Raw genomic sequence first — 18,458 nt, 5'->3', positions numbered from 1 at the left:
GACACATTTCAAGAAATCAACCGCCTCGTTCCTTTCAAGTCCCTTGCCGGGTTCAATTCATTGTTTTGCTTCGGCTTCGACACGATTAGCAAAACTGAACTCAGAGGCAAAAGCGATTACCGTCGACTTCCTGCCTGACTACTGGCAGCCATGTGCCACGGAGCAAGTAGGATCCGGCCGACCGGCGGCCTCACGTGACGACATGCAAGGTTTCTGCTGGACACGGACGAAATCCTGCTCCGGTGAGCCGTGTGCCACGCTCAGAAAATTTGCTAAAGGCTTCCTGCTAATTCGCTGATTTCCGCCGTTCCGTTCCGATGATGATTGAGAGCGGCGGCGTTGAAGGAAGTCCGTCCTGTTCGCTTACCTGCCTGGTGGCTGGTGGCTTCCGAAAGGTGGGCTTCAAACGGTATTCGATTGAGGAAGTTTCAATCAATTTCTGAGTTCGATTGTTTCCCCGGATTTGCTGATGGCATGCGGGCTTTCGGCACGCGAGTCAAGTTTCTCGATGCGTGCGAGCGCTTCCTGGGCAGGAAATTTGAAATAATATTATTCTGATACTATTTCGATCGGGTTCAACCAGGTCACCGGGTGCCAGGAGGCGAATTGATTGAACGGTGATTAGTGAGTTTACCATCGTAGTGTTTCCGTGGAAAAAGTGGATTACTGTGTGGCGAAGGTGTTATTTTCATTAGTCAGGATATGTGTATTTCCCCAATTCAAAACTTTTAGGTAACTATAATTGTAACAGCTATCGAAACTGTAGCGTGGAGCAACTACTACTCTCAGATAATACATAAAATGGTGAGCTCACATGATTCCAGTTCAACATAATCCAGAAAATAAAGCATTCTGAATTTGAATGATTTCATCGGCGTTCTTCTAAATTAGGCTCGAAACTGTTTCAATTTGTACTTAATGGCTAAACGAATCAAGTTCCGTTATATCGGTTCCCAGTTTCCGGAAGTACATACCGGAAATAATTGTCAAAATCTTTAGAATGGAACTTACTTCATTCTCTCATAGATAAATAAACCAATTTTTTCAGGCATACATTCGAATGAACGATCTTATGGTGTTATGTAGAAACATAAGAAATCTTCAAAATTGGATCCTATAGGTCTCGTAAGTTGATACCCGAACATACTTTTTTGTTTCAATTTAAGAATCAAAGAATGAATCGCAGAGTAAGGAGAAATGTGAGCGCTTTCATTTGTATTTTGCCAATGAAGGGAAAGCAATGGTTCACTATTCACGCCATCGTCCATTGGCTCGGCGTCGCAGTGGTTGGCGGAAGCTTCGTTATTACTGTTATTTGTCTAAGTGTTGTGTTCGCTGTAAACTGCAGCAGGTGTACCTAGTTGTCCATTTGTTGCTGATTAATGTTTTATTGTTAAGTTCAGTCTCAAAAGTACTGAAGCTGGTTGAGGTCGTTTGTAGAAGTTGGGTGTATTTCAACGGACTTACCTTTGTGAACAGATTTCTGGCTATAGTCACGGGTAGCCAGTTTTGTATAATATACAAGTTTCCGAGTTACAACGATTTGAAAAGAAAATCGCATGCACGTAATACATTTGCCAATTTAAAAAATCAACCTCGGGTGGAATTGGTATTGGATTCCGTACCAAACAAATGGTTGGCCACACTGAATTAATTGTTAATTAGCTAATATTTTCAGTTAAAATTGCAATTTCGAAAATCATCTGACAGTTTGTTAGTTCTTGGATTTGAAAAAAAAAACGTTCTGTTCAACCTTTCTCCTACAAAACCTCAATGCAAGCACTGTGAAACCCGACTTTTGAACCAAGGCCCGAAGGGTCGACAGTCGTATACTATTCGAATCAGTGCGTCGAAATTGCTAAATGTACATAGGTATATGAATGTGTGACAAATAATGTCTCCTAATGTTGTAGAAGATGGCCGATTTTCTCGAATTTAGACACAAAGGTCTAGTGGTTCCATAGAAAATTCCTGAATTGTATCCGGATCCGACATCTTTTTTCGGAATAACAAGATGTTTTCCAGGGTGCTGGAAACAGAAGCGAATTCCAGAAAACTGGTTAGTGAATTTTTAGGATTGTTAGTTAATGTCCGAACAAGCGTATCTCGACAATATCTACCCTTGGTTTCTGGTTCTGGGAATGACGGAAAAAGTGGCCAAACACTTTAAAATAGAGATGATTGAACCGATTTTCACGAACTTAGTCTAAATGACAGGTCTCCTATTCTTATAAGTTTTTGCCTTTCTCATATAGAAAGGCTATGCAATCACTGTGAAAACCGACTTTTTAATCGAGGCCCGCAGGGCCGAATGGCATATACCATTCGACTCAGCTCGACGAACTGAGCAAATGCCTGTGTGTGTGTCCGTGTGTGTGTGTATGTGTGTATGTATGTAACAAAAATATGCACTCACTTTTCTCGGAGACGGCTGAACCGTTTTTCACAAACTAAGATTCAAATGAAAGGTCTCATGGTCCCATAGCCTGCTATTGAATTTCATCCCGATCCGACTTCCGGTTCCGGAGATATTTATTTATTTATTTATTTATTTATTTATTTCGTCAAGCAAATGTAGACTACATATAAATTGTGTACAATGTTCACTTACATACTACGCATTATTTCTACGACAAAGCTGAGATTTGATTTGATTTTTAGACATAGTAAGGTCAAGATGTTCGCAGTATTGGTTGTAATGGCGCATTATTCGATTGACTGGACTGTATTTTGCATAATTTGTTCTATAGGATGATATGTACCAAAAAAATGGAAAAAAAAAGCTTTCACTTTTTTCAGAGATGGCTGAACCGATTTTCACAAACTTAAATTCAAATAAAAGGACAAATAGTCCCATAGCTTGCTATTGAATTTTATTTGAATCCGACTTTCGGCTCCGGAGTAATATGTGAAAATTAGAGAAAATGTGTGCACTCATTTTTCTCTGAAACGGCTTAACCGATTTTTACAAACTGAGATTCAAATGAAAGGTCTTATAGTTTCCTAAAAATTTCTAGAACATGTCATCCGGACCTAACTTCCGGTTCCGGAACTAAAGCGTGATAAGTGGAAAAATACCAATTTCGTTAGTAGCTTTTCACAAACGATGGTTAAAAACAGGTACAAATCCCATAAAACTGTCTGATAAATTATTCTAGTTTGCAGAGATTGTTAGTTTGTTGGCACAAAAACTTAATTCGGAACTATTGGTTCCCCTTTTCCTGTTCCGGAAGCACCGAAAGTGGCGAAGGAAAACTCTCAAAATAGAACTCACTTCGATTTCTCTGCGATGCTTGAACCGGTTTTCACAAATCATAATTTGAATTGAAGCTCATATTATCTTTAAAAATACTGTGAAATTTCATCCGGATCCGACTTCCGGTTCCGCAGTTACAGGGCGATGAGTGTCAAAGTTTTCAAATCACCATATAGATTGACAATATGCACAACACCGAAAGAATAAAAAAAACACAAAACAAACGATGCGTGCTTTGTTCTATTTCGTACACGCTATGAAGGAATCGAAACGGTTACGGATGTCTGCTAATGGTGGGTGATATTGGTGAAAGACGGTGCTGCGGTTGATAAAAATTTTAGCTATTCTATGATAAGTGCGATTGGAAGAATAAACGAATGTCATTGAATTTAAATTTATTTGAAAAATATGCAATTTTAACAGCCAATAGTGCAGTGGTACCGTGCCGGTAGATTAATGATGTCAATAATAAAATAGAAGTAATAATCCTACTACATGATTTATGCTCCTGATTCATGCTGTTTAGCTTGACTTACATATGCAGAAGTAACAGAAACGCAGGTTCGTTTCGTTTGTTAGATTTCGTTTAATTGGTTTAATAGAAATAGAGCATGAGATAGTAAGTTTAGGTTTAACAACGTTCAGAACTGTTCCAATTTTTAGGTCATATTTGTTGCTGGCAAACGAACCAACTTCGGCTATTCCGGTCATCTGAATCCGGTTTCGGAAGAATTGGAAATGGTGATTAAAAACTGCAAAAAGGATCTCACTCACTTTTCTTGGAGATGGCCAAATCGATTTTCACAAACTTATAGGTTCAAAAGAAAAGTCTTACAGTTTCATACGGAATTCCTTAATTTGCTGTGGATACTACTTCCGGTTCTGGAACTACAGGGTAAACAGGATTTGTAGAGTTTGTTAGATTAAGTCCGAAAATTCTTTCTTATTTCTATTCAATGAACAGTTGTTTTTTCGAATTTTACAGTAATATTTTTGATGTTATGAGTAATATGAGAAAGGCATAATTACACCACTAGGTGGATTAAAATAGGCTTTATATGATTTCATTTGCTTTCGGTTTCCGGTTTCGATTCCGGTTCCGACAAAGTGAAAAGTGTTCACAACGGGTATTTGTCATTAATAGTGGCGATTTCAAATAAACTGGGTTGTCTGCTTTCCGATGCGTTAAGCATCGAAAATATTGGTCTCAAACTCCAAGGTATGGATTTTAACACAATCAGGTTGTCAAATGACAGGTTACTGTTGAATTTTTTTCCCGGTTCTGAAACTAGTGGTGGCCTTTCTCATATTAGTCATTCAAACACTATACACTAAAAAAGTTCGTTTATTGATCAGAGCCAGTGGCGTCTTGTCCTCATGTGCATCTCGTGCACTGCACAACCGGTCAAATTCAGTAATATTGTTTTTTTGATTCTCAATTTATTCGCTGAAAGCAGGTCGGCTTGTACCGAGTATAAAATAATGAGTGATTTTGTCCACAGGAATTCCACAAAATTCCACGTAGTAAGTGTTTTTTTTCCATGCGTGTTTTTTTACTGCACAGATTCAAGAAAAGAACGAATTACTCAGCTCAGCTCTAAGATTTGTTGTTCTCTCTGTCACGTTTAGCTATGTGAGAACTTGTATGCATATCTTCAGGAGGGGCTTCAGTGGCTTATGCTTATGGCCAGTGGCGTCTCGTGGCAAAATTTACTAGTTGTGCACTGCTTATGTGGTATGATAGCAGATGTAACAGTTCGTTGTAAGTGAAAACTAAAGATTGAGGAATGGAGATTCGCTTGTGTTTTTCAATGCAATGAGATAACGATATACTTTCGGATGCGATTTTTTATTAAACAAACAAATCTCAGAGCTGAGCTGAGTAACTCTTTCTCTTTTTGAATCTGTGCAGTAACTCATGTGCACGGAAAAGACACTAACACAGTGATAACAGATACTTGAAATTTTCTGTGTGATGTATATGGGATGCGTGTAAATACACGCAATTTCGGTGCGATTCAACCTGCTTTCATCGAATAAATAAAGATTCCAAAAAAATAGTTGAATTTGAATGGGGTTTGGGACGCAGTTTATTGCTTGAATTCGACCGGTTGTGCAGTGCACGAGGTGCACATGAGGACGAGACGCCACTGCTTATGGCAGTTAAGAACAAATTGCTGTCTCAGTTGCAACGTCAAAACGGTTTTATTGATGAAGTTATTGACAGAAGATTGACAGACGTGCAGAGCGCCAAATGCTTCTATTGTGTCGATGATACGACATAAGTTTAATAAAAAAAATTCCATCCAAAAGTATATCGATATTTCATTGTATTGAAAAATACAAGCGAATATTCATTTCTCAATCGTTATCTTTCATTTACAACGGACTGTTACAACTAATTTCATACCACATAAGCAGTGTACAACCCGTAAATGTCGTCACGAGACGCCACTGATCAGAACAGCCCGAAAGCTGACCAAGAGTCGCCCAAACAAAGTTTGATATGTTTGTTTTAGCAACCTGAGGTCGCTCTAAATCGGACTCCAATCGCGTAGTTTCGCTCTGAAATTTTTCTTGGGTCGCACCACGCATCCAGCTGAGTTTGGTTTTTTTTTCTTTTTTTCATTAGTTGTTGTTTAGGGCGCGTACCACGTGTTCGTTTTACTCGGAGTCAGAGTAGCCCGCGACTAGGTTCAAAAACGAAAACGGTATAAGTTAGTGAAAATCGGTTCAGTCTACTACTAAAAAAAATGAAACAAACTCCGTTTTAGAGTATTTAACCACAATTCTAGGTACTTCCGGAACGGGAAACCGAGAATTGGTATAATGAAATTAGAAAGAATTGGCTCATTTTACCATCGACTAATATGAAATACAAAATTGAAACAGTTTTTAGTATAATTTAGAATAATTTTTAAAATTATTTGTACCTTTAAACTCATCACCCTGTAATTCCAGAACGGGAGGTCGAATTGGAATCAAATGAAAGTTTTTTTTACGGAATTTGAGTATGAGTTTATGAATACCAGTTTTGTCATTTCTGAGAAAGCAAAATTAGCTCCATTTAGGAGTTTTTATCACTACACACTTAAACAAATCCCTTTGATTTTACATCTTATTAGATGCACATAAATGGAGCGTCGCAGTTCACACAAATTCACGTGTAAGAACATTTAATACTGTGTCTTAAACTCCATGACATAAAATTCGTTTTTTTTTTTGTTTCAATTATAGAGGCTTTAACATTAATGTCATTCGCCTCTTCGGGCCAGAAAAACTTTCTAACCCTATGTGCGGGGTTGGGAACCGAACCCAGGCGGGCGGCGTGAAAGGCATCGACTTACCCATCACGCTATACCCGTCCCCCATGAAATTCGTTGAAATAAAAAAAGAATACTGATAGCAACCGCCGCGACTTGAACAGAGAATCATTGGATCGCATGTACGTCTGTTAATCGACTGAGCCACAGAAGCATACATCTGCTTGGTTGGTAAAAGGTCATTTGACGAATTAGGTTTTTATGAATTACATCGTATGAGGAATTAAGTCACCTGTATTATTCATTTTTTTTGGTGTGTATTTCCGATACTTCAGGAACTGGAATTCGGAGATCAGTGCAGCCGATGTCGGCAGTCATTTATTCAGCAGATCGTAAGGCCTTTCAATTCATTCTAAGTTTTTGAAAATCGGGATAACCACCTTTGAGAATTCGGCGTGCGTTTCAACTAAAAGTGTTTGATTATTATTTCCAATACTGAAGAAACCGAAAATTGGATATCGGTATAACTGTAAGGATTCTCAGTGTCAGTAGGATCATAGCACCGGTCAAGCACTGGTTCTGTTCGCTACAAAATCTGGACACGAAGTTTTTGACAAAGCGCCTAGAATTTGGTAATTACGTTCTTTATGGTGGTCTCAGATGGACGATTATTTGCACCATAAAATTTACGAAGTGCTCGATAATCAGTTTTAATTAAACGCTAATTTTGAAAATAAATTTCCACGGTTTGATAGCGTTGTTCTGGAGTTAGCCTATTCGTGATGATTTGCCTAACAATACTGAGTAGACTTTACACTGTCAAAACAACTTTCAGATAAAAAACTGAAAAAACAAACCCCCTAAAAACACTCGTTATATGTTCTTAAACTGCTAGTTTTTTCAACTCTTCTTTGGTTTAATCGTAGCATCAAATATTTAGATGTAAATATCAGTATATACTTGGAATACTGTTTCTTAGAAGAACCCAATAATACACGTTTATGAGAATAGTACCAATGGACGAATAAAAACATAAGAGTTCTTAGGAAAAGTTTTTTTTATATCATTTATTTTACCCCGGCTTTAACCATTTTCGTCGTTCACCCTTGGTGGAAAACTTCTTTTGTATTGTGATCATTTCATAAATCTTTCACGTCATATTGAGATGCTTCAAAGTTTAGTTTTCGAGCGATTAGTGGACTCAAACTTAACCGCCTTAAAACAGAATCATTCTTTTTGTCGTGAATACGACTGACTTTACTATGGGGTGCCTTTTCAAAATTAGTCATATGGAAGAATGGGCAGAACTTAATCGTGAATATCTCGACTTGTATTAACGGCAGCAACATAATTCTTTCACCATTTCATCAAAAATATGATCAGGAATTTACGATAATATTTTGAACAGTGTGAGATAACCACAAACAACTCAAAAATTAAGTTTTCTCAAACTTTGAAAACAACGCGGAAAACTCTTTACTTTTGCTTGGCTTTTTCGCGCAAGGACGACGATTTTGAAATAGTCAGGCACATATCTTCAACCGACTGCGTATAAAAGGGGAACCGTGGTCGAAAATCGATCATTTCTTCTTGTACGTTGGATGGAAGCAGACGTCGTGAGACCAGCGGCTTCGAAGAGTGCACCTTCTGCGTGGTTAAAAACCTCAAACGCTCAGGTCGCAACTCTCATTTGGACTTTAGTCGTCAGGTGGAGCAAAAGGCAATGAAAGTAGACCTTTAGCGTTGTACAAAACCTCAAACGCTCAAGTCGCAGTGCCAGTTTCCCTTCAAAGAAGATCGATTACTTCATCCTGTTGGTGGTCGTTTGCATTGGAGCAAAATACAACGGGAAATGGACAACAATGTGCAACATTATGCAAAATTAGCCTTTTTAATGGCTCTAAATGTTACCTAAAGAACTATAAAGATTGCTTCTTTGTAAATCGAAAATTAAAATTAGCAGTGCAGTGCAAATCTAAGATAATATAATCAGTTTTTTTTTCAATGTTCAAGGTTCTAAATTCGCAACAGTGTTTAAAATCGTTTATACCCAATCAGTGTTCAATATCTTAGAAAATTATACAATTTGGCCTTTCACGCACGCCTTCATAAAAGGTTCTTTTCAGAACCACCAATATTTTATCATAAAGAACTATCCTGGTTATTTTGTAATATTTTTGTGTCAGAATGTTTGATGTAACTAATCTGTACTGTAGTTTAGGTGTATCGTTTCAAATTCTAGTAATGTAAAGGGCAAAACTTGCCACAATCGAACAACTAATTGAAGTATAAAGTAAGAGTGTCAGTTTTATTCGTATTCACGACATCCACTTATGTCTCTGACATTACACACCTGAACTATTTCAAGACGGTTTCGAATATTCATGGTTCAAAGGTCATTTTGTGCATCGGGTGGGACCAAAAGGGTGTTGTGTACTATGAGCTGCTACACCCAAGCGATACTATAACGGGTGATCGATATAGACTGCAATTGATGCGTTTGAGCCGTGCATTACTAGAAGTACGGCCGTAGTTAATCTCCTGCATGACAATGCTCGGTTTCATGTCTCAAAAGTCGTGAAAAATATCTGGAAACTCTCAAGTGGAATACTTTGCCGCACCCACCGTGTTCTCCTGACACTGTTCTTTTTGATTACTAGTGTTCTGACGGATGCAACACACGATCTGGCAGGTTTACTTCTTTCGCTGATATCGAAAATTGGATTCAAACTTGAATCACCTCAGAAGACGAGACATTTCTTCGAGATGGAATTCAAAAATTTCCATGAGAGGCTGGAAAAGTAGTAACTAGAATAATCTTTAAATTCTTTTTATTTTGAAATAAATGCATTTTTGCCCCGAAAAGACGAATCGAATTAATTTGTACTCCCAATAATTTTAGATTACTGAATCATTTTCCAACAAAAATATGCAAAAAAAAATCTTAATATAAAAATAAGCCAATTATCATTTTAAGTTGATAGTACCAAAGAAATAAGATATTACTCTAAACAAACAGCCTGGCAACCCAACTCAGATCCCGAAAACGTCAAAGCTTCCAACTAGCATCTATACTGAAATCTCTTCATGATTCAGCCAAGGTTCCTTTTCTTCCACTGCTTTCATCAATTGCTAGTTTAATCTTTCCATCGAAAACTTTTATATATCAAACTTATTTTTTACTGAACTCTGCTGCTCTTCCTTTGAGCTACCGTGGGAAATAACCCAAGTAACAAGTCGTGTTATAGTAGCTTCTTTTAGACAAGACTACAAAAAAACTATGCGTGATCATACCACTTCCGTAACACAAAAGTGCCATTTTGATTGGTAATTATCATCATATAGGAGATCATGTAAAATTTTTCCATAATATTTAAATAAACTGGTTTCAGGAAATTTTCACTACTCAACCGTTTCATCAGTGTATAGGAAAATTGCATGACTACAGTTGCGTTTTTAGTGACTTAACGAATCATCCCAGGTCGAGACTCGAACATACAACTTCTGGCTTGCGTGACCAGCATCTTATACTTAGAACCGTTGACCCTCGGTAAACACACCAACCTAACCTGACTAAACTAAAATTTGCCCACATGATGAATCATATTTCAATAAATCATTGAATAGAAACGAGTTCCCTGTAAATCTCCTTAAAAGATAGAACATTCAAACAACCTACCTGTGGTCTCTTTTGGAATGCCGTTCCGTTCTCCGTCCGCGCTTTATCCACCGAACAGAACTCACGGAACCGGATAACACTTCCGACCTCAACCGTACAGTTTTACTTTGAGCAGATCGGACAGGAAAGCTTTTCGCGGTTGTTGCACACTTCCTTCCCCCCGGTGGGACAGGATTTCAACGTGCTGCTTTTACACACTGCTTTGCAGAGTTCAAGGGGAAAACCGACAGTAACGCTGAATTAAAACTGCAACGATTGAAACTTTGCTTCCCTGCTGCACCGGAATTTCTGCTTTTCCACCCGAAAATCATTCAGTTAACCGAGAGGCGGCTCAAAAGTTTTCCCTCGACCACCGAACCGAACCAACAAGCATTCAAACCGCACTTCCCTAGTTTGGTGATTTGTTTTAAATTAATTATTTTAACTTCTTGGTTTTACTTTTTTTTATTTTGCTTGGTTTCTCGTCCCGATTACACCTCGTCTACTGACTGGCACTCGCCCTGCGTTTCGCGGAGGGGCAAACTTTTCCACCGTCGTCTTCGAGTGCGCGGGGGGGGGGGGTTAAGATTGGCCAACTTTGCCAACTTGCTGTATGTGTGTGAGCCGGTGGTGACGGGCAGCCCCAAAAATAATTGTCTTCTACCGCGCGCGTTTTGTTCGCATGCACTCGGGGGTCCTCTGTGCCGCTGCCGCGGAAACTTTCCACGCCAAAAACTTCCACAAACTCTTGATCGCGGAAAAACTTTGCGCCCGTTTTCTTCGCAAGGATTCGCGCGGGGTGAAAACTTTTCGGCTGTTGCTACTCACTTTCAAAGTCCGCCAAAGTTTTTCCCGTAGCAAGGATCACTTCTTGTAAAACTTTGTTCACTCTAGTAGGAAAACTTTTACCAACTAAGTTCACAGGCAATAACCGAAGCACCAACAAACAGCGAGACCACGGTGAAAACTCATCTTTACCTTCACCAAGTTTACAGCGAACTGACGACGGAATTTCCTCCGAACCGGTGGAAAACGGATACCGATTGGGGTGCACCCATACAGCTGTGGCTGCGACGACGGCTTGATGTTGTTGGTGTTGGTGAATGAACTTCACTTGGAAGGACGCTGCTGCAGAAAGTGCTACTGCCACTGCAGTCCTGGCAGGAAAGTGCAACCACCTTGTGCAAGCGAAACCGAAACGGCCGGTGGCGGCGGCAGCGAGAAAGAGCAGGACGATACACAATCTCGGATTCTCCACGTGGGAGGGTTGGAGGGACGCGTGCGCACTGCGACCGGACAGCCGCGCGCGAAGAATTCATCCGAGGGATCCGCCTCATTCGCAGTACGGGAAAAAAGCACGGTCGATTGCTGCATCACTCAACTGACTGGGCCACCACCACCCAGGGCCGGGTCGAGTGGAAAAGCTTCGAAGGTGGACGTGCCAGGAGGAAGGCCAAGCAGCACACTGGTACTTGTGGAACACGACACGACAGCCCACGGTCGGCAGGAAAAATGATTTTGTTTATAACAAATTACAAACAGTTTTTCATTCATTTTGAAGAGTTCTTTGCCAGTTCTTGCAGGCTGCTTTGGTCGGGCAGAAATTGTAATTAAATTATAGGCTGATGCAAAAAGGGGCTCTCTTCCCGGAGACGTGCTGCAGTTTGTTTCGGGCAAGTTTGCGGTGTTTTTATTTCATGCATCATAGTTGAGGTATTTTGAGGAATTGCCTTTGGAACGGCGGGCTACGACGACGACGACGATACGGGATCCGAATTAAGAGCAAAACTTCAACAGAACAGACTTTCGAACATTGACTTGCAGTAAAATTTAGCTCAATGATTCTTGAAGATTCGACTCTAATTCATTCAAAACTGCTTGACGGTATAGTCAGGGTCTAAACAATATTTCATAAAGGGCTCTCAACCTTGAAATGTAAGTTTGGTGTAGTTTTAAAGTATGATTTCATTATTCGATTTCGTTTGTTTTCGTCTAGCTGAGAAGACTCCCGAGTCACGATTCTCACAAAGTGAACACATTCCCCGAATAACTTTTACTGCTCATGCTAGACGGGGCCATATTCGAAAAGTAAGGGCTGTTTTATCTTACAAGTCTTAATCTTAATATTATTCTATTAGCATATTTAATTTCTTTCAAATTTATTTCAATTTTTCATATCACTTCTAAGTATTTTTCGTACCACTGCACCAGCTGTGTCAACCCTCTTGTATTGAAGGTCAACCAATCCAAGTTTTTCCGTGACAAACAAATATGGTGATGAAAATTCATCAGTCAGAGCAATGCTTATTAAATGCGATAAATCCGGTGTTGCTCAGGGTAGTAACATAGGCGCATTACGGTTTGTGCTGTTCTTTAATGACGCTACTTTACCGCTAGGCCTTCGATGCAAACTGTTTTACGCTGATGACTTGAAGCTGTATCTGGCAGTCCGCTCTATTGAAGATTATGTTCGTCTCCAGGAACTTTTAAGTATTTTCATTGGCTGGTGTCGAAGAAACTTTTTAATTATTAGTGCTTTGAAGTTCGGGTTATAACCATCGCAAAACCAACCTCATAATATTAGATCGATGGACAAACACTTGGTAGAGTCGATGTTGTCAATGACCTCGGCGTTTTGTTAGATGCTAAACTGACCTTTAACCAAGACCGACCAACTCGGCTTTATAGCGAAAATTAACCGAGACTTCAAGGACCCGTATTGGTTAAAAGCACTGAACTGTTTGTTGGTGCGTCCACTGTTTGAAAATACCTGTTTGATTTGGAACCCGCATCCAAACAAATAAATAAGTAAATACTGGGCCTACCTTCACTCATTACTGTTGGTTCAGAAACTAGACATGACTCGAGATGAATTTCAGCATCTGAAAAAAAACAGAACACACAAATTTTATTACGAGTATTTAAATAGCTGACAAGAACGATTACTATCGTGAACATTGTTTACTGTAAGCACAGATGGGCAAATGACTGCTAAATCGATACAACACCTGAAAGAGCTGCCCCGAATAAAAAGCGGCACCTGTCATGAGATATCGAAACAATTCATGCTTACATAGACGAATTTCGTGCTAAATCGTATTCGAAGTCATCCTGTTAGATTTTTTGAAACTTTCTGGATATGTAGACTTTCTTACCTAAAGTCACTTTGCATAATTTTGTACCATTTTTGTCTTTCACTTTAAAGGTAGTAGAATTGCTGTAAAACCGACTTTCGAACGGAGCTGCGGAGGCACATAATGTAATATTCCATTCGACTCAGCTCAAATGATCTAAAAATTCCTTGGTGTGTATGTGGGTGCACTTCTCAAAGATTTTTTCAATTTTTTCGAATGCACCGATTTCAACAAGCTTTGGCTCGTTTTGAAGCTACTATTGGGTCATTGATCCAGTTCAAAGATCAAATGGCTGTGACTTCTGGTTCCGGAGATATGATAGTATAAATGACGTAACCGACAAAACCCACTTCATTTCAACAAACTTGAGCTCGTTTCAATACTACTATGTGTTCATTGAACAAGTTTTGAATTTCAAATGGCTATTACTTTCTGAATATAATTGTATAAATGACGTAAACGTCAAAACTCATTACCGCTCAATTCTCTCGGATCTGCATAACCTGATATCAATAATTTTAGGCTCGTTCGAGACTAAAATTGAGCTGTAGATCGAGTTCGGCTGACACGTAAAATATCGAAAATATAATCCTACAAGTGACGTGAAAGACAAATAAAATTTAATGAGACTGCTTCGATGAAAGAGAAAGGCCCTCCTATAAAAATATGCTAAATCCTATATAAAGGTTTAGAACTAGCGATTTTCCTAAAATCAATCAAATTTTGGAAGTAAAATACTGAAATAATTCTACGTCGAGTCCTCCACTGAAAAAAATCGCATTCAGAAAGTGAAGGTCGGCTTTGAAAACAAATCATTTTTTATTTTGACTAAAACTTTGTTCCAAAACAGATGATTATTTTATTCTTTTGTTTCAATTATAAAGGTTTTAACCTTAAGGTTAGTCACCTCTTCGGACCACAAAAAAAATCTGATAATTTTTGGGGATTGAGAATCGAACCCAGATGGACCCATGAATGGCATCGCCTCACCCATCACGTTTTATCCGTCACCTCAGAAGATTATGTTTCCTACCAACCGAAAAAAATTATGCGTCAGGTACTGATACTTTTACAAATATTAGGTAACTAATTATTGAGTATTCTGTTAAATCTCCTCACAAATTAAGCCATTGGATCCTTGGATAATTATGGCTTTCAGTTCAGTTTGATTGAATCATGTAAATCTTCAAAATTATAATTTAAACTATTAATTGACAAATTTCCAAAAAGACTTCAGATTCAAAACAAAGGTCTTATGGTGCCACAGACTGCAATTGAAGTTTATCCCGATCCGACTTCTGGTTCCGGAGTTACTAGGTAATTTGTGCAAATCCATGAGAAAATGCGCACTCAATTTTCTCTGAGATTTCCTAATCGATTTTCACAAAAAAGGATGCAAATAGAAGGTCTTGAAATTCTTTAAAAAATTCCCAAAAAGTTGACACAGATCCGACTTCCGGTTCCGGTATTACAGTGCGATACGTGGAAAATTTTCAATTTCTTGAGTATTTTTTCACAAGCTATGGTGAAACGAGGTGCAAATTTTTATAAAACTTCCTGGTAAATTAATCCAGTTGGAAATTCTTGTTAGTTAGATGATATATCAACCTTCTTTTGGGACTACTAGTACTCGGTTTCCGGTTACGAAAGCACCGATAATAGTGAAGACAAACTCCAAAAACAAAACGAAACTCACTTCGATTTCTGAGTAACGATTTAACCGATTTCATGAATCATATTAAAGCTTCGGTTGTCTTTATAGATAGTGTTCAATTTCATCCAGATCCGACTTCCGGTTCCGAAATTATGTGGCGATGAGCGTCAGAACTTTCAAACCGTCATACAAAATGACGATGCAAAACCGCTACGTGCTGGTACGGAAGAAAAAAACACCACCGCCTTTTCGAACGAAGCACCCAACGTGCTGACGTGGAGTTAACTTTTCTCTACACAGATAAAAATATTTTGTGAATTTACATCTATTTTCATGCACATATTTGGAGCAGGTAATTAAACATAAAATTACTTCACAATTCTGTACGTTTCAATACAATTTAATCGCAAAATAAGCGTTAATTGAAAGATACAGTTATATTCATTCAAAATTCAATGCAATTCAATTTAGTTTTGCATCGATGAAGGTTTTCAATCAAAATTTCAAAATGATGAGATAATTTGATCGATTTTCACAAACTTAGACTCAAATGGAAGTCTCAAATCGTCATTTAGTACGCTGATTCAAAGTAAATAAAAATTCTTATTGACTTGAAATGACTCTTTACAAATTGAAAAGATTATGTTAGTTCATACTCAAAGAAAGTGTCTAATTTTAGTCAAGCTTGGAAAAAAATTCTCTTGACAGAATAATATGAGAACGGCATCATTACACCACTAGGTGAATTAAAACAGGTTTTTAAAGTTCGTTCTACTAATACAAATTTACTTGAAATCATCATCTACTCACTGATTGCCATGGAATAAGGAAGCTCTCTATGCTGACTTTAGCAAAGCACTTGATATACCAATGTTATGATACAAACTATGTTAGTGGAGCAAAATGTAGTAATCAGTTCAACCGATTTGTTAGCCCTGAAAAGAGCCGAATAATTGAATCACGACTAGAGTGAACATAGAATCGAACCAAAGTGAATTCAGTTTTTGCACTAACTGAGCGGAAACATATATTGGAGAAGCCAATTGAATGAAAAACTAACAGAAAAAGATGATTTATTGGAAAAAGATACGCTCAGAGACAGGACTCGAACCTGCGTTCTTATGCATTCCGTACATACGCACTACCATTTCGCCACTCTGAATTTTGTTATAGTCACTCTAAAACGTCAGTCAGACGTGGTAGAACGTACAACGAACATGGTCTACATCCTGATCGTCACCCGACCGATACCTTCTATCCAAACATCTTCTCTGTCCATCAAACACTAGTCTTCTCGCTTTATACCTATTTCTCCGATCAAGCATTGAGTAAGAGAGTGTATTTATAATCGCTTGTCACCTTCTTTAATGGTGCCAGTCGCTGGCTGGACGTCGACCTTCGGTTGCGGAGTTACAGGGTGAAGTGTGTTTCAAAGTCCTTCCCGTCATTTAGAGCAACAAAGTGAAAAGTGGATTTTTTTCTTAAATTTGGCTCAAATCTATTTGCAAATTGATAAGGTTGTGCTAGTTTATGCTCATATAAACATACTAGTTTTTATTCGAGATTCAAAGAAAAGTTTTCTTGAGAACCCCTTAGTAATATTATTGAGGTTATGAGTGAAATGAGCAAGGCATCATTACACCACTAGGTGGATTAAAAAAAGTGTTTTAGATTATTTTCTAGCTTCTTTATTTTCTTGAAATGAGCCAATCTTGCTGTCCGCATTTTATATTCACTTTTTAAATATTAACATCACTGTAAACTAAGTTCAAAATGGGCGGAGCTTACCCCAGCAAAATATAACAAATGCAAAACGGATTGGTTGATTTTTGTAGTATATATTCTTAATTTATAATTTTTTGAAATAGGCAATTTTATTTTAATGGAAAGAAGTGTCATCATCAGTTCGTTGGGATCGATTTGTTGGTCCTGAAAAGAACCAATTTTTTTACGGTTAGGATGAGCATACAATTAAGCCGCTGTTAACTGCCAAACAACGTTGATCCAGAACATATTATTCGTGTCGAAACGACTTACTAAAGTTCTCAAAAAAAAAACTTTGCTATAGTGTAATTAGTTATTAAATTAATTGAAAACCTGTAGCTCTAGTATATACTAGATTTAAACCAGGGGTGGAAATATGCAAATTTTTTGATTCACAGAAAATAAGAATAGGCAGTATTATCTTTTCATATCACATATTTATTGTAGATATTATAATAAATTTTTGGTTTTAATTAGAATTTAAAAAGGTCCAAAATTTCATTTCCCCTAATTCAAAACATAATCGTATTTTAGGTTTGTTACTCATTTTTTAATTTACGGTGTTCGGTTTTCTAATTCACAATCGGAAATCTTGATTTACATTTTCGTGCGCAAAATGGGTCACCTATGATTTAAACCATATGCTGTAGTCAAATATGCTCAAACTCTTTGTACTCACTGCGTATAATTACAATTTCTGAGTTTCTCAGATTTTTTCCAGTTGAAAGTCTTGCTTCGTGAATCGAAAAAAACTCTATTTTTCAACCATAAAATTTTCAGTACTATGTCAGAACAATCGATTACTTCATTGAATCCCGTTTAAATACTTCAACTAGCTCTCCGGAACCCATGATTGGTATCGGTTAGGTGGTCCCGTCCGGATTCGATTCCGGAAATTTATTCTGCACTCGTCTTCGGCAAGCCGGCAGAGAGGAGTGATCGCTTGTTGTGGCGGCTAGGAGGCATAATCAGGGATAAATTTCATTTGGCAGTTGACTGTGTGCTGGAAATTAAACCAAAATGATTCCACTAATTTATTCCGCTGGCGTTAAGTGCGGAAGTAAATCTCATTTCTCCAGAAGGCTGATCCCTTCTCTTCGAGCAAATCTTCGACCGACCAGTTCATGAGTACATCATCACTATGCTTGCTGTCTGTTTCGTATAAATAGACCGGCCGTCTTCGGAGAGGGCGACGACGACGGCGGCAAAAATCCAGAAAGGATTTCGTAGCACTCCCATTCCCGTCCAACTGGCTGTGCTGGTGTTGGCTTAAAATAATCTTTTATCCTTGGTGCTCTTAATTTATGTTTTCGGATCCTAGTCACGTTCTCATTAGAGATTCCTGCTTGTGGCTCGCTCAGATGGTCTGCCACTTCTTTTCGCTATCAGCAGTCCGCTGGCATCGGATCGGTTTGCAGTAAGAAACACTCCTCACTTCCCCTCTTCAATGTTAGCAAGAAGATTCCGTGTGATGTCTCGAAGATTTTTATCCTGTACAGCACAGAGTTACCAGATATGAGGACACAGCCGTGCTGTACAGTTGAACGTAATTTTCGTTTACGTGAAATCACGTGTTGTTTTATTCTCGTCTGTGACTTCCCAAATTTCTTCTAATCTGAAATAAAAAGTATCTGCGAACACTTCTCCTTTCCACCTGTTATTTCCCCGAAGAAACAAAACGCATGATTCCGGCATACTCATGTTTCGACTCATCGTTACACAGTTTTAC

The 18,458-nt window shown here is 38.4% G+C and overlaps 1 protein-coding gene across 2 annotated transcripts in view; it reads right to left on the bottom strand.

The window, feature by feature from the left end:
• The window catches only part of LOC131426181 (phosphatidylinositol 3-kinase 2-like), a 29,451-nt gene extending 18,286 nt beyond the window's left edge, over positions 1 to 11,165 (bottom strand). For both annotated transcript variants that reach the window (XM_058588697.1, XM_058588698.1), the window contains exon 1: positions 10,199 to 11,165. The gene's annotated coding sequence lies outside the window, so the exon portion shown is untranslated. The remainder of the gene's footprint in view (positions 1 to 10,198) is intronic.
• Positions 11,166 to 18,458: the final 7,293 nt, after the last annotated feature.

The sequence above is a fragment of the Malaya genurostris genome, chromosome 1 (genome assembly GCF_030247185.1).
Source record: "Malaya genurostris strain Urasoe2022 chromosome 1, Malgen_1.1, whole genome shotgun sequence".
NCBI classification, from domain to species: Eukaryota; Metazoa; Arthropoda; class Insecta; order Diptera; family Culicidae; genus Malaya; species Malaya genurostris.
The sequence above is the reverse complement of the archived record's forward strand: the minus strand, read 5'-3'. Positions and strand labels throughout refer to the sequence as shown.